Source organism: Schistocerca gregaria, chromosome 1 (genome assembly GCF_023897955.1).
Source record: "Schistocerca gregaria isolate iqSchGreg1 chromosome 1, iqSchGreg1.2, whole genome shotgun sequence".
Taxonomy (NCBI): Eukaryota; Metazoa; Arthropoda; class Insecta; order Orthoptera; family Acrididae; genus Schistocerca; species Schistocerca gregaria.
In genome coordinates this window covers 984,995,756-985,013,940 of record NC_064920.1, presented here as the reverse complement: position 1 = coordinate 985,013,940, position 18,185 = coordinate 984,995,756, and the positions used below count along the sequence as shown (strand labels likewise).

General features: G+C 39.7%; 1 protein-coding gene across 1 annotated transcript in view; it reads left to right on the top strand.

The window, feature by feature from the left end:
• The window catches only part of LOC126311686 (parathyroid hormone/parathyroid hormone-related peptide receptor-like), a gene marked incomplete at its 3' end in the record, with an annotated part of 548,841 nt that overhangs the window by 274,617 nt on the left and 256,039 nt on the right, over window positions 1-18,185 (top strand). The window contains exon 2 of the mRNA XM_049992236.1: window positions 16,560-16,608. The remainder of the gene's footprint in view (window positions 1-16,559; window positions 16,609-18,185) is intronic.

Here is an 18,185-nt window from a genome sequence, read left to right as displayed (position 1 = left end):
TCACATGTAATCTAGTATGGGTCTGTTCTCGCAGACTCTCAGAGAGTGTGGCAGCCACACACACGATGCGAGCCCAGCAGAAAAAGCGGAGCCCGTTACGCAGCAGGCTCTGATGGGAATGCTGGTGGGCCGGGCCGCAAGTAATGAGCCGTGTGTTGTCAGAGTTGAGTGGGCGGCGGTCCCCAGCGTACGGAAGTTTACTGTCTACTTTATGGCAAGTCTCCACTTTTGGTCAGGGAAGCACGGCTGTGGGGTGAGAGAAAAAACTTGTATTTGTAATAGAAGTCCGGCTTCCTACCATCTTCAGAATGGCCTCTGTAGGAGATAATCTCCAACTCTCGGAAAAACATGAAGAGGAGTAAAATTAGCGGGTACACTCGTGGAGAGCTTTTTAATTTTCCCATGACCTGGGGAACTAGGCTAGCTATTGGTGCGAAACACGCGATAGGTAAAAATACATGCATGTGACGTTGTGAGTCAAAGAATATAGAGGGAAGTTTTTGAAAGAAGAGAAGAGTTTTTAAATGACTTGCATTCATGGATGGATTTCTGCTGAAGAAGGCATTGTGCCATTGGGGACAGAGAAGGCTTGTAAAATGATTGGTGTTCGTGTTGTCTTGGCGGGGAGGAAAGAAAAAGCTGCTTCCTTCTGATAGAAAAGAGGAGACTTTAACGTGCGTCGTGATGCAGAACGCATCTCTACGAGTTGCGGTCTGAACTGCAACAGACAAATGGAGAATCTGCGTGTTAGTCTACAGAAACACGGTCGTAAATTCGCACTTTACAGAGTCAGAAGCTGAGGCAACGCTCTTCTCATATTCCGCTGATAAATTGTGGCGACCAGAATAGCATCACCACCAGGTTAGAACTATCTGCGATTAGAATATACTTTGATAAAATGGAATAGCAGAAGGTAATTCGTAACAAGAGCAAAAAAGAAAAAAAGCAGGCACTGACAGACGGTATAACGAATATTTAAGAGGTACCCCAAATACTAAGGCCATTGTGGGAAACACCCCATTCCAGAACAATGGAGACATTCAATAATAAAAGTGCTGTATAAAGAGAAAGGAGACTGCAAGGATCCTATCGAAAATAGAGATATAGCACTCGAAAGGACCCTAGCGATTACACATCCATAGAGCACCTCCACCCATGGTCTAGGAGCCGGACTGCTACGGTCGAAGGTTCGAATCCTGCCTCGGGCATGGATGTGTGTTATGATCTTAGGTAGTTAGGTTTAAGTATTTCTAAGTTCTAGGGGACTGATGACCAGAGATGTTAAGTCCCATAGTGCTCAGAGCCGTTTTGAAAAAAAAAAAGACTAGGTTACAGACTTTGATAAGTAATTAAAACGTCATCGGTCCCTTGTTCGAAACACTTCCGCGGCATGAGAAGTCATCCTCTCTGCCAACGGCCTTGTTAAAAAGGGCGGAGCAGGGGACAGAGGTTTCAGGCACTTACTCATGTTTGGGATGGGAAACTGCCTCAGAAGGGGAAAGAATGAACAGTAGTCAAAGGCATGAGGATGCAGAAGGCAATGGAAATCGCTGCGTTAAAGACACATAACGTGAGTCACGTGAGCTATAATTGAAAAAGTGTCATGACGGTCTCTCCATTGCCTCAAGATTCCGGAATAGCTCCCATTCAGACTCCCGGAGGGGACTGCCAAAGACGAGGTGACAATGAGCAGGATTCGTTATGAACAGGAAGGTAGGGCAGAGAGTGTGTTGCTGTGAACAGCAAATCAACATCGAAAACGATAGTTCAGATATATATGTCAACGTCGCAAGGTCAAGATGAAGAGATAGGAGAAAGTGTATGAGGATACTGAAAGGCTGATACAGTACGTAAAGGAAGACGAAAATATTATAGGCGACTGGACTGCAGTTATAGAGGAAGGAGTAGAAGAAAGGATATGGGCATGGGATAAGGAATGAGAGAGGAGAAAGACTAATTGAGTTCTGTAATTAATTTCAGCTATTAATAGCGAATAACCTTTTCAAGAATCAGTAGAGGTGGACGAACATTTGCAAAAGGCCGGGGGATACGGGAAGATTTCAGTTACATTACATCATGCTTAGACGGAGATTCCGAAACCAGATTCTGGATTGTGAGGCATACACACTAAATTATCCTAAGGACAAACACACACCCACGCCCGAGGGAGGACTCTAACCTCCGCCGGGACCAGCCGCACAGTACATGACTGCTGCAGTGCCACATTCTGCGGGACTTGACCATCATTATGCGGGTCTATGCTCAAGCACGTACAGTGCAAGCTGTTACTTATTTGTTTGACTGATGGTGCTGCTAAGTGCTATACCACCGACTGCACTCCCCTGACTGAAGCCCTCGTGAGTTCAACTCGATTTCTAATCTGAAGGAAACACTTCACGGCTTTCTCTTCATAACTGCTACAAATTCGTCAGGCAATAGACAGTGCCACTCGAACTGTCAACGCAAGTGGCACAGCTAAGAGTATCCCCACGACTTTCACATCGCTGGCAGCGGGTTATACTCAATGCTGGAGACTGCTTTGAAGGTCAGTAAAACTTTGAAACACATATGTTTTGTAAGATCTGTAAATAAGTAGTTGCTACTATTAAAATTCCAACCCTCCTCTACGAGTAGTACATGTTTCATTCACCTTCTGATATCAATGAAATCTTTCCTTTCTCTCGCCTACCCAATGTCTTTACCTCACGTCGACCTGTGTATTACATTCTGAATCCATTTTTATTTTTTATGAATTATCAAATTTCTGACTGGTTTGATGCAGTCCATCAAGAATTTCTCTCCTGAATCAACCTTTCCATCTCAGATGAACACTTACAACTTACGATCTCAATTATTTGCTGAATATATTCTATTCTCTATCTTCCTCTACAGCTTTTACCCCTAACAGCTCCGTATAGTACCATGAAAGTTATTCCCTGGCGTCTTAACTTATATCCTATCATCTTTACCCTTCTTCTTGCACTGTTTCAATGTGTTTCCTTTCTCGACGATTCTCCAGAGAATCTCCTCACTCTCTATCTTATCAATCAACCTAATTTTCAACATTCTTCTGCAGCACGACAACTCAATTCTATTGCGGGTTTCCTGCAGTCCATGTTTCACTAGCATACAATGCTGTGATAATTCTCGCACTAGTCGCCGCTTACAATCATTGGAATTGTGTGTTTTTCCGAAAGTCAAATAATATATTGTGTGGCTCATACATTCTACACACACTGTGAATAATTGTTTTGTTGCCGCATAACCGGTGGTTTTAAAAATTCTGATAGAATGTGTCCCCCCTTCGGCGTTATTTGATCGTAAGTCCTCCTATGCTCTCGTTAATTCTGGTTCTAATATCGAATCCGTTATCTCTTTTCAATCGACTCCTATTTCTTCTTCTGTCCGACATATCTTCGCCCGCATAGAGGCCTTCAATGTACTCTTCCCATCTATCCACTCTATTCTCTGCATTTAACAGTGGGATTACCGTTGCACTCTTAATGTTACCACCCTTGCGTTAAATTTTACCGAAGGCTATTTTGGCTTTCCTGTAAGCTGAGTCAGTCCTTCCGACAATGACATTTTTCAAACACCTAATTCCCCTTAGCTTACCTGCGCTTCCTTTCTCTTTCATTCTTATGTGACTTGTATTTCTGCATTCCTGAATTTCCCAGAACATTTTTGTACATCCTTCATTCATCGATGAACTGAAGTACTTGTTGTGTCATCCATGGCTTCGCATTTACGGTTTTTGTACCTGTAGTTTTGTTTCGGACTTCTGTGCCGGCTCCTTTTAGAGACACCTATTCCTCTTCATCTGAATGGACGGCTGATCTATTCCCTATCTCACAATCTATAGCTTCAGAGAACTTCAAACGTATCTCCTCTTTCCTTAGTATTTTCATATCCCACTTCTTTGCATATTGATATTTTTTATACTCTCTCAAGCTTCAGCCTCCTCTTCATCACTACTAAATTGTGATTTGAGTCTATATGTGCTCCTCGTTACACTTTACAACCCAGTATCTAATTTCGGAATCCCTGCCTGTCCACCATGTAATATATTTGGTGTGTTCCAGTATAGCCCCGTTTTTCCATGTATACTTCTTCCTCTTGTGATTCATGAACAGAGTATTCATTACGACCATCTGAAAGTTGTTGCAGAACTGAAGCACTCTTTCTCCTCTCTCATTTTCAGTACCAAGCCATATATACTCTCTTATACTTTGCTTGAACTCCTCCCCCTAAAAACCGCATTTCAGTCTCCCCCGATTATTAGAGTTTCATCTACCTTTACGTGCTGAATCATATACTTCCCATATCACTTCTTCTTTGGCTTGTGACGTCAGCATATACACCAGAACTGTGGTTGTCGGTGTTGGTTTGCTATCGATTCTGATAAGGCAAAACTATCACTGAACTGTTCACAGTAACTCTTTCTCGCCTTGCCTTCGTAATCATTATGAATCCTACTCCCGTTAAGCCATTAACTGATCCCCACTCTACATAGATATACCACGTTACTTCTATAACGTGAGTATACAGTGAAATAACATGCAGAATGAGCAGTCTCGGGGCAGTGAATATCACGTAATGTCTGAAATGGTTTGCTAAGAGTATTGAATAGACCGATTAACTGATCTCCAAGACTGAATAGATTACGGAGGAGGCTCGAGTTAATTACCATAATGTGATAGCTGAAGTAGCGGTTGTTAGTAGGCGTGTTCATAACTCTACCTTCCCCCCCAGCAATCGGAGCCTGAGAACCAATTTGCAGATGCGTTGTCCCTTTGATGAAGCACGGTTAATTGAGTAAACGTCAGCTGCAGTCGGCGAGCAGGATCCGTGACAGATCAGATACGGCCACATTGGACTGAACTGACACCTACAGAACAGACCTGACAGCGCAAGTCCCGCAAATACGCTGGCGGAAATGGGAATTTTAACGTCATTGAACCTTGATAGAAAGTTACGAATCTCGAAGTACAATATTTTCTCGAATGGGAAATAAGTTGATTAAAATTTCATCCGTACACTGTCTCAATTTCAATTCAAGAAAACGTCATTCCTACAGATAAAAAATGGCGAAAGTAACTGGAAGTATTCAGTGTTAGATCGCAACCCAGCATGAGCAGAGGACGTGCACATGCACATTATCGGCATCTTTCAGACTTTGAGGAAGGCTCAGTCATTAGCAAGATGTACACGGGAGTATGGTACTGACAGATCACGCAGTTAGTTGACTATATTGCAATTAGTGGAGAACAATCTTGACGCGTGAACTCAGAGCAATAGCGAGAGGTACTGGTTCTTCCTGAAGGATAACAACACGAGAAGATCTTATGCTTGTTCGACTGGCTCTGATCAATATATAGGTGACAACAACTGAAATGTAGCGGAGAATAACTGCAGAGTGTCACCACGAAGTGTTGGGGACTGGAAACTGGATGCTGGGCCGAGATCTTGAGTTCCTATGCGTCGTTCGCCGTTGAAATCAACCCACGGTGGGCAGAGTCTTGCATGTTGCAGAGTCAGAGTCAACTGGCAATTGGCTGGCATTCTGTGGTGTTCAGAGATGAGCTTTGCTTCAGTTGTTGGCGATCAGATCGACACCAGTGTGTCCGTGGACGATATGGTTAAAGGTCACTGAAAGGAGAGATTGTGAAGACCCATACTAACCCAAATGTGAGGCCACAATGTGGAAAACTATTGGATAAAATAACAACGATTGTGTGACAGGTGTTGAAACGAGATTGCCTAAAGCCGACCAGTGCGTGGCGAGGTTGGTAAATTCTACTGACTTATCTTGCATCAACTCTTTGTGATAATGATACCTAATAGCATACTATTGCTGGGTAATGGCAGGCCACACGCTGCTGTTCACACAACAAACTATCTGAGGAATTTACAGATCGTAACTGATCTTTCTTCTTCATCACTTACGTAATGGGAAGACAGTCATACCACTTCCAACAGAACTAGTCGTTTTACAGTTTCCATTTCCGTCAATGTGTAGTAAAATAATGTTTCTGTGGAGCCAATCCAGGCAAAAGTCTTTTGCTTTCATTGACTCCTGACAATACAACTCCTTAATAAAAGATGTTAGACAGAAGTGTCTTTACTATTATTTGCTTAGAAAGGAAAACAGGAAATAATTACTGTAAAAAGTGGCATGTGCTTATTTTGGTTCGTCAGAAACCCGTATGTCATGTCAAACATGGCCGTATGCATTGCACTGTGAGTCACAAATAAAATACTGATACTGGCACGTATCTTAAATGTGTGAAACATTATTGTGGTGGTTCTTCACTGTGGCGTTTATTAAGCGAGTCAACGATTTTTCCAGCGGTTCGTACCAATTTCTAAATCATCAGAATAGTCTCTCATAATGTTTGCCGTAGAGAATAAAGGCCGATTACCAAACGTAAGGTGGTAACATTAAGAGTGCAATGGGAATTCCATTGTTTATTTCAGAGAACAGGTGGAAAGAGTACATTGAAGGCCTCTATGAAGGGGAAGATTTTTCTGATGTGATAGATGAAGAAACATGAGTCAATTTAGAAAAGATAGAGAATCCAATCCAGTACTACAGTCTGAATTTAAAAGAGCTTTGGAGGACTTAAGACTGAATAAGGCAGAAGGGACGCATAACATTCTACCAGAATTTTTTTAAAGGCACTGGCGGGAGTGGCAAGAAAACAACTATTCACGTTGGTGTGTAGATTTATTAGTCTGTGGACATACCATCCCATCGCCTTAAAAATACCATTTACACAATTCCGATCATTGCAAGAGCTTACAAGTGCGAGAATTATCGCACATTCAGATTAACAGCTCATGCATCCAAGTTGCTTATAATAATAAAATACAGAAAAAATGGAAAAGAAAACTGAGTATGTGTTAGATGACGATAAGTTTGGTTTCAGGAAAGGTAAAGGCACCAGGAGGCAATTCTGACATTGCAGTTGATAATGGAAGCAAGATACGTTCTTAGGATTTGTCGACCTGGAAAAAGGGTTCGAGAATGTAAAACGGTGCAAGATGTTCGAAACTCTGAGAAAACTGGGTAAGATACAGGGAGAGACGAGTAATGTAGAATATTTTTAAGAGCCAAGAGGGATTAATAAGAACGAAGCCCTCGGATTAAAAAAGGTGTAAGACGGGGTTGTACTCTTTTACCCCTACTGTTCAATCCATACATCAAAGAAGCAATGATGGAAATAAAAGAAAGCCAGATGTTGAAAATACCGCTTCAGTTGTAAATTTCTTTTATTATCACACGAACGGCTTGGTGTGATAATAAAAGAAATTTACAGCTGAAGCGGTATTTTCAACCTCTGGTATAAAGCTCAGTTGCGGATGTTCGTCCAACAGGATTGTTTGTAATAAAATAAAGGTTTAGGAGTGAAAACAAAATTCAAGGTGAAAGGTGTAAATGATATGATTCACTGATGACGTTGCTGTCTGGAGTGAAAGTGGAGATCTTGAGTTCCTATGCGTCGTTCGCCGTTGAAATCAAATGAATGGTCTAGTTAGTATAGAATATAGGACTGAGAGTAAATGGAAGAAAGACGAATGCAGTGAGAAGTAGCAGAAATGAGAACAGCGAGAAACAGGATTGTTCACCACGAAGTAGATGAAGCAATTTTGCGTCCTAGGCAGCAAAATAACCAACGGAACAAGGAGGACATCAAAAGCAGGCTAGTACTGGTGAAAATGATACGTCTTGTCAAGAGAAACCCAATAGTATCAAACAAAGGCCTAAGTCTGGTGAAGAAATTTCTGAGAATGTACGTTTGGAGCACAACATTGTATAGTAGTGAAACGCGGATTGTGGGAAAATCGGGACAGAAGAGAATCGAATCATGTGAGATGTGGTGCTACAGATGAATGTTGAAAATTAGGTGAACTAGTATGGTAAGTAATGAGGAGCTTCTGCGCAGTATCGTAAAGGAATGGAATAACTGGAAAACACTGACAAGGAGAATGCGCAGGATAGTAAGACGTCAGTTAAGACATCAGGGAATGACTTCCATGGTGCTAGAGGGAGCTGCAGAGGATACAAATCCAGAGGAAGACAGGAAATGGAATACAGCCAGCAAATAACTGAGGACTTAGGTTGCAAGTGCTACTCTGAGGTGAAAAGTTTGGCTCACGAGAGGAATTTGTGGCGGGCCACATCAAACCAGTCAGAACACTGATGACTCAAAAGAAAAAGAAGCAATGTGTTCATGTAACACCCTAATCTACCTATTAAACTAATCAAATTATGTTTCAGACCTTTCATAGCAATAGTTCCATATCTTGCTAATAGAAAAATTCAATCATGTATCAAGTTCAGTGGACCATCATTGATGTACATCATGGAAATTAGTGGACCATTATCGGTATACTGAGGCATTATCAAGATTACCGGACCACATGTATTTCGGTTGCAAGTAACCAACAACTCCATGCTCTCCGATTTTTCCTTCCTTACTCTAATGGAGTCATTTATGAACTTTAGTCTCATATTCATAATCTTATAATTTTTTCCTCAGTCCACCTTCCACCCCCCTCCCCCCGAATACAATCGATAAATCAAATACCATACCTAATGTCTTCAATTTTTCAGTTCGTTATGTGACAGGAATAGGAGCACTCCATCAGCAGACGGCGCTTAGCGGAATTTATGTAGCATAAGATCGTCTCCCCCCACCTCCTCCAATCCTCTCTCTGCCCAAATTACGCCCCAAAGAAAGAAGGGGCGAATATTAGGCTTCAATGTACCGACGATTACGACGTCATTAGTGACGTAGCAGAAACACTGAGCAGTAAATCGGACATTTCCTATTTCAAAGAAATAATTCCGTCGTTTCATAAAGACATATAAGGAAACTGCGAAAACTTAAATGAGGGTGCCGATATGCGGATGGGAATGTTGAAGGATAGCTCTCGTAAAGTAGCTCTCCTAATGTACATCTTCTTCCTTAAAACGTCTCCCATTCTCAACAGTTGAATATTTATGTGGCACTCTCGTCGAATCCAACACTAAAAGCGCCCCTGAACGTCTCTCCACTATTCCAGTGTGGTAGGGGCCTCAGGTTGACAGACGCTCGACAGTCTTTCGGCTTTGACCTTTGCAAACGATCTTCTTCATGGATGAGAGACTCTTCTTAAGTACTCTTCGAAAAAATCATTGATTGACATGTACGAATGACATTACGTTTGTTTCTATCTGTGTACCGATACTTCGCCCATCATCGTTGTTTCAATAATCCATACGTGGACCTCGATGTTTGCGAAACGCATCTCGTCATCTTTCACGTAAGGCGAAGGGGAAAGTATTACTGAAGCGATACTATATGGAACTAACTTACTTAAATTCGTATCACTTTTCCTGAATTAACCCCAGGGAAAATATATCTACCTCTCCTGGAGTGTATAATCCTTTTCATTATATTGGGTGGTTATAATTAAAACGACGGTGTTCCGTGTAGTGCAGTGCGGGATATGTACATCGCAGGACCTTGAAACATCGTAAGTATGTTCATTAATCACAGCGCTCGCAGAGTATGCTGAAAGAATAATTGTTCCCCTTTCTGTCACGGAGTGAAATTATGGCGCTGTAAACTGATGGAGCGTGTCGTGGGCTCAGGAAAAGAGGAGCAACGAAGACGCACATTATAAAGGTAGTGTGGGCACGTTTCTTAATGTATGGTCACAAATTACAAGTGTTCTGCATGGTCTCCTAATTGAGAAATATGCTGCCTTTGTAACATGGCATAGGTGACAATTGTTCGCAGCAATTTCGCTGTAAACAGAGCGACGTGTCATACTCTAAGGCATCCAATAATAGACTCAGAATTTAAAAGAGATTTGGAAGACTTAAGATAGGATAAGGCAGAAGGTACAGATAACATTCCATCAAAATGTCTAAAATTATTGGAAGAAGTGATAACAAAACTTCTATTCACGTTGGTGTGTGGGATATGTGAGTCTGGCGATATACTATCCGACTTTCAGAAGAACATCAGCCACACAATTCCTAAGAATGGCTTTTCAACTAGGCAAGTGAACAGAGTGATGCAGACCTACGAACCACGGAACAAGGAACAGGAAGAGGCCTTCAGTTCGACTGCTTATCTACCATTTATTGGGAATATTTCTTCACAGATAGGCAGAATATTGAGAAAGTATCAAGCGAGAGTCATCTTTCGCCCTCCTTCCAAATTTTTATCACTGGTGGGATCCGTTCAAGTTGGCCTGGCCCTGAGCGAATCAAGTGTTTACAAAATTCCGTGTGAATGCGGCAAATCATATATAGGGAAAACAATACGAACTGTGCAGGAACGCATTGTGGAACACCAACGGCATACTCGCCTTCTCCAACCAACCAAGTACGCAATCGCTGAACATTGAATTTCCACAGACCACTCCATGAATTACAACGACACAAAAATTTTAGCCCATACATCAAACTTTTGGAGCTCGATTATCAATGAATCTGTGGAAAAAAGGTTGTCTGACAACGAGACTCTCACCAATCGAGATAGCGGTTATCAGCTAAACTCTGCTTGGAATCCTGTTATAGAGAAACTTCGTAGTCGACGTAGTTATCTGCATAAAGGTGAAAATCGACCATATATCGATACGCCAAGTTTTCACCCTGGAGGGCGCGACACGCAGCGCACGGAGTTGTTATGAACGCGCACGCTGAGCAGCGCATGCGCAGTATCACCTCAGTACGGCTTTAAGTGGCAGAGCTCAGCGCGTACTCGCCAGTACTACTGCAGTGGTACTCACCTGAAGATGGCCAGAACATTCTGCGGCGAAATATCTGATATCCGGCAGTTCTCCCGTCTTTTTATGGAACAATCAGTACGCCGGAAAAGCTTTAAACATCACATTAGTATTCTCCTTTGCAAACTTCATTGTATTGTATACACCTTTACATCACCATACTAATCAGTTCATCTCAATAGTCACATCTGGCATTTTTCATGTTACAAAAATCTCTTAAGCATTTCCCATCAAAACACAATGCCTCCGCTCTACAAAAATCTGTTAACCGTTTTCCATCAGACAAACACGCCATCTGCTTGAAACAAGTCATCTTACTCCATCATTACCTGGTTGTCATCATGGCAACATACCTCTGGTTGCAACAAAACACTTGAGTCCCCATTAATTGTAAAAATTTGATGGGATCACTGCTGTCAGCTACAGCAGGAGATTATACGGAATTAGCGGTGATGAGTGAAAATGTGTAACGGACTGGACTGGTATTCGGACTTTGCTTCTTAGTAGGCAGTTGCGCTAACTACTTCGGCGCCCAGGACAGTGTTACTATCTCGGCACACCTTGCAGCCTATCCACGTTCCCACTGAGCGCCACCTGTCCGCATTCCCTGTCCACTGTATTCCCTTTCACTATTCTGAGATTCCCACAGGAGGTCGGACGTATTTGTGTATCTGCCCTGAAGAAGTTGGGTTCATTGCCCATCGAGACCTATCAGTTATATGAATGAGTAGTATCTCTTCTTTCGGACTTATCCGAAAGAACAGACGCCATACAGAATCCTGAGATAAGAAACATTAATTTCAAAAATTAAAGTAAATTAATATTAAGGAAATACAATTCTTTGGAGTGAAGAAAAACAAAAGGAATATAGTATATGTAGATGAAAGACAATCACGAAACATCATTGATACAGATTTTTCGAATTTTTATGTGTATCACAAATGGAATTTCAATTACATTTCGTGGTTGTACCGACACATATGTGTTTTACTTTGACTTTCCATCATGCATACCATAACTCTTTATTAATTTTTATCTGTATGACAATTGGAATTTAAGTTACATAGGCATTGGACGACATATTTTTATAACTAATTCAGTAAGTTTTTTTATGTAAACCTTGTTTCTTCACACACACACACACACACACACACACACACACACACAGACAAATAAATTGGTTAGATTGTGGCACGTGCATAAAATTTTAGATGATTTGCATCTACATATTCTACATTAGTTTTGTTTTTCTTCACTCCAAGGAATTGTATTTCCTCAATATTAATTTACTGTAATGTGTATTTTCGTCAAAAATTACTTTACTGTTTGTTTTTCATGAAATTCATTGCATCTTGTATTTTATAAGCTCATATTTTTGACCGGATTGTCAAATGTTGTATATTATCACATTCATCAATCCTATTACTCTTTTACTTTATATGTCCAGAACTATCATCTTTAAATGAAGTGCTTCGACTTGTATTGTTATACATAACAAGACTCACATCTTTGACTTTGAAATTGTTTGACTCTTTTTGCTATACATCACATGTTGTCCTTTTGTCAATGGGGCACCATACTGCAATCATATTATGGTTAATAATTTTTATTCTAAAATATAACTTTCTATTCATATTACTTGAAAGAATGTTAAATCTTGTTAAACAGAGAGAATATTTTATAACTGAGATGACTTCTGTTGACAGTAAATAGTTACTTTTTAAGTTAAGTTAGCAACATGAGTTATACCGTTTGTAGTTTCTGTAGCCAAATTCTGGAAGAAGTCATTCAGTGGTAAATATATCGTTTTTGGTTTGTATAACGGCTAGCTTTTAAAGAGCAGGGAAAAACTTATCAAACAAAAGTATTTTTCTTATTAGTGTCCAGAAGTGGAGTCGACTAAAGATGAAATATAGAATACCTGAGACTCTCGAAATCTAACTAATAAATAATTTTGTGAAAAATATTTTACATGCAATTCAGTTTATTATTTAGAAAAATTATTTTGTAGATTTACAAGTTTCATGACAGACATCTTCTGCAAAGAAAACACAATGGAATTTGCCAACTTATGGCGAAACTTACCGATCGTTAATAAAGTTTAATATTTCCTGCTTAGAAATTAGAATGTTCATAGTCAGAGCAAATCATTGTGGAAAATAATAATATCGCGGTAATTGCGTCATGAGATATAAATAATATTTACAATATTATGAAATAGAGCTCACTAGAGCTCAAATATCTGACAAGATAGAATCTGATAGTTCGAGAGGCTAACAGAAAAGCGCTAGAACAATAGAGCGCAAAATCGGTTACGCATCGTAATTTATAGTAGTAACAGTGATATTAATGGCGCGTAGATCACAGTAAGCTTGGCATTAACACTCAGACAACCAGCGTTGCGTGATCTCTGCAGTTAATGCTAAATATATCTTTCCTTTGACATCAATAATTAATTATTTCTACCGAGTCATGGGAGGCGTTATTTCACAACTGGCAGTTATGATTTTCAGCAGTAAAATATGTCAAAGCATGTATGGCATGTTTTTTGTATTTCCATTGATTCAACGGTTTCTTTGCTTTGGTCTTACTTCGTTTCACTTTGATACATTGTCCACTTTTATATGTTGTAAAGCTACCACTGAAGATGGTTTAAGACCAGAAGCAGTAGCAGAAGAAATATCGTTATCAGAGACTGCACAGTGCTATGCATTTTGTAAAACAATATTATTCCTCATTAGTCTCCATATAATAATATGTTCCTTCACATGTCATCATTAGTAGACTTTACACAATGAACTGAAAATCCACTATCCATATTTCATTAGCACTAAACCCATCACTAACCCAGATGATCTCAAATCATCATTAATCACTTCATTTCTACAGCCACGTCTGGTAACCGCTTCCAGTTACATTAACCCTTTCTTCCACCAAAGATTCCTTTTCCAACTTACCTAATCAACAGAAGTTACGGTCACATCAAATAGCATTGACTCCAGACAGAAAAGAGGGAAACAAAAAAAGAATAGCAGAGTAGGAAATTAAACTGTAAAGAAAGAGTGAGGTTAATGTGAACCAGAAAATAAGAATGGACACACCCAGGTGGCAAAGGCACCACTTGTTAAGTGGTGTGGGTACCAAAGTTAGCGGACCCCAAACCTCGTTTTTCTCTTACTGTCACTGTAAATATCTCGTCAGCTCAACAATTAATCTTAATACCTAATGTTTTCCAGACCTCCAGTATTCAAATCCGTAAGCATTCGGATCTGACTTTTCTACTACACTGAAAGGACTGTATCATGCATAAACTCCTTTTCTGTGGCGCGATATTCTTCGACTTTTCCTGTTTTAACAAAAACCAAATTCCCTAATTGAAAAATAGTGTGAGGTGTTCTAGAATCATGTCACACCTTTTTCTCAACAACTTTTTCCTAATATTATCTTTAGTCATTTTTATTTTCCCCCAACGCCACTTTGGCAATCTCTGTAAATTCCACCAATTCACACAATAAACTGTTTGTTCTTCCCATCAACTCACAAGAGAAAAAACTTACTGGTTAATGCTTCAAATGCTTGATTACTTCCTCAAAATACTCTAGATATTGGGCCCATGCAGAATGCTTTCTATGGCAGTATGTTCTACACGACATATTAAGCTCTTTCATAATAGGCTCACACACATTACCTTGAGGAAAGTCTGCTGAAATTTTAATACGTTCAATATTTTTGCTTGCTAAACATTCATTGAACCTTTCCACAAAACATTGTGGACAATTATCTGGTAATATGGCTTTAGGTTCTCTGACTGTAATAAAGTAGTCCTTTTACAGTTTACTTTCTAATACTTTTGTATTTGCTTTTCTACTGGAGTATAATTTTACAAATTTGGTAAACCCATTAACTAGCAAAAAAGCATATTCACACCCTCCTATTATTACAGGCAAAGGATTGACCAAGTTCACAGCTATTACATCAAGTTTGCTGTTCTGTTCCACACTATACATTTGACCCTGTATTATCCTGTTACTTGTTCTAACTTTCAAACATCTCTCACACATCGCTAGTGTTATCTGAACAAGCCCTAACATGTTCTTAAAGATAACAGTCTCACCTAACTTGTCGACACATTCCTTGTCGCATAGTGACCAAACCTTTTTGTGTACATGTCAGTTAACAAATCCACATGTTGTCCAGGAAGACAAATTTTCAATTGGGTTTCAGTGTTCTTCCTCCTCTGAAATAAGATGCCTTTATGTAATTTATAGTATTCTGCTCCCTAAGGATATTCTGGGATTGCAAAATAACTTTTACCTGTCTTCAGTTTATCATCCATATTCTTTTCTCGCCTTAGTTATTTACAAACACCCTTCAGTTGACCTTCCTCATCTACTTTTATCATTGCAGCAAAAATATGCACACCCTATTTGTGTAACAATGAATTCTCATTCTAACCCCCTTGTTTTAAACTTCTAGATAATGTATCAGTAATTCCATTTTCAGATTGTTTAATTTATTTAATCTCAGTATCATATTGCTCAACACGTAAGGCCCACTTAGTTAATCAATGACGCTTAAATTTTCAAGTTTGTATAGCTTCAATGCCGTATGATCACTCTACACAATCACTTTGCGCCCCACCAAATACAGATGAAATTTTTGCAGACAAAATATAATAGCCAAAGCCTTCTTTTCTGATAGACAATAATTCCCCTCTAATTTCTGAAAACATCCAGTAGTGAAAGCTACAGTTTTGTGAACCTCTTCCTCTCCTTCTTTATCACGTGAAACGATACTACAGCAATTCCATACCCACGTGCTTTCGTCATTAGACAAAAAAGGCTTAGTGAAGTCTAGATGGTGAAGTGTTCCACTGTTACATAAAGCTTCACACATAATATGAGTGCAGAGGATGTTCTTGACCAACCGCACTTGTGCTTCGCTCGTACAAAGAATATTCCACTCCTATGTGTCATTCACTTCCAGGCAAGCAAAAGAACGAAGGGCACAGTCACGGCGTTGTAGCCTATCTTGGGGCTTCATTTGCTGCGCATTCTGAATGTTGTATGGATACCAGTGTAAAATGTGCCTTAACTTTTTTTGGGACAGGTGACCAGGACAGAGACTGTTCCATTGAGATAGCTCGAGAACTGGCTTAGGAATTGGAAGCATGTGCTGTAGCTATAGAAACGTCAACAGCCTATGACATAGGGCCGCCTTCCTCTCCTTGCTGCACCACCTCGTTCACCTGTCTCTTCGTATTCCTTGATCCTGTTCTGTAGCCCATTTATTGTCATGGGGCCTCTTCAAAGGTGTTCTGTCGACGCCATTTTCGCAATTCGGTCCTTTCATTTCTATCTTTCTCACTACACAGCCTTACCTGTAGTGTATGGTCTTTCCTGTCAATAGGTATTGCGTTTCATAACACTTTACACAAACAGTCACTTCGCAAAAGAAATCGACGTCCTTTGCCAAGTGACAAACACAGCGTACTAATGTCAAAACAGGAAGCCTTTCAAATTATTACTTCTTACAGCCTGGTGGCAGAAAGGAGAACTATTTTATTCAGCATATTCCTTGAGTGCACCGATCAATGAATTTCCCTACGATGTATACATCCTGCACTGCAACACTGGGAACACTTTTAATTTAATTATAAGCACCCTATTCTATTCGTTTCGTCGCCCTGTATTGGCGTGTTAATTGTCATAACATTTAGTGGTTGTATGCGCTTTACAAACCACTTATAATAGTTATTTCTGTTTTTATTGTAGGCTGAGTCGTGCACCTTAAGGCAGACATCTCCAGTTGTTGTTTGAGGAGGTAAGTGTCAAACACAATAATCACCGTTGAATGTATGTTTGATAGTTACATATGACAATTTCCATCCTCAAAACCGTTCAATTTATGGAACGAACCGCATTCTCTTCCTTACAGTCTCAAAACGACTGCAGCTTCTAGTATTTATAAAGGAATGTGGCATCACTGTTGTGATTCTTAACTGGTATATTATAGAAAATTACAGCGTGATGTCATCACCAGAACACTTACAGTAAATCACCTCTTGATGGGTGACATATTTTGACATATTTTGGTATTCATATGAAGTTGTTTAAGATGAGATCTTGAGATCAGATAGGGGTGACGGCTACTTAAATTTTCTACTTTACAGTTATAATCAATCTCGCTCTGTATGTCTGATGTCACTTTCTAAGACATAGAAATTACAAAGGAAATGTTATTACAACTGCTAAAACGATACATTCAGTAATTTGACTATGATAGGTGCACTTTTATTCACCATTCTCAAAACACGGCTGTAGGGCACTTGTGTATGGACACGCAAGGTCAGGACGTAATCTGATACCCTGACCCTGCAGACTGGGCAACTGAAAATCAGGAAAATGAAGGTAACTCGTTCACTGTGATATCTCCACTACACATAATGACCCCATCACCTTTTTCTCCGCCTCCCCTCCACCCTCCCCACCCTTCTGTCTGGACCACTGGATATAGAGTCTCGCAATGAGCCATATCATTTATGCTCTGTTCCTGGACGTCAGAGGCTCTGGTCTGCCTGAGATCAAAGGGTGGGCAGTCTTTTTGCAAGTAATAACTGATATACAACATATTTCCTATATATTAACAATATAATTCAAATTTTTTGCAATCTATTTTTTGTTGTCTTCAGTAGATGTTTTATTAATGACATTTTTCTTTCTTACAACAATTACTTTAGTTCCAGTTTTATTATCAACACGTTTATAAATATTTTTGGACCCATTATTTTTTAAATAGAGAATTTATATATGTATACATGTTTATATACTAATACACGTCTAGGTACAGAGATACTGATATACAGAGAATTACTAATATTTTAAACTGCAACGTTGTGCTGAAACAAAACGCCTCCGAATATTTTATGTGAAAACTCATAAATATTTTTTCAAATGTATCAAACGGTATTAACCTTCAACATCGTCATCATTCTACATTTTTATTTCTCAATATAGTTGCCCTGGCGACGAGCACATTCCTTCCAACAAGAGACAGTCTGTTGATACCTTCACTGCAGTATTTTTAACTCTGTTGACAGAGTCACAACCTCCATCAAAACCTCACCTCTGCTTGCACTGCTTCGTCACTACAGAAGAACTGAACAGGACCTTTTGTAGAAAATTTAATAGCGTTGAATTTGTAACTGTGATAGTTTTTTCAGCGGTTTTCGAATAATTCGAGGAAAACGGGTTTGCATAACCCATTTTTCTGTAAACAGTTCGCACATAGTGAGTGACAGAATATGAAGCCTTGCACATAGTATTTGAAGGGCTGAGGGTTGTGTAAAATTCGTCAGTAAAAGGAGCTGAATCAGTTTGTCTATGCTCATACACATACAC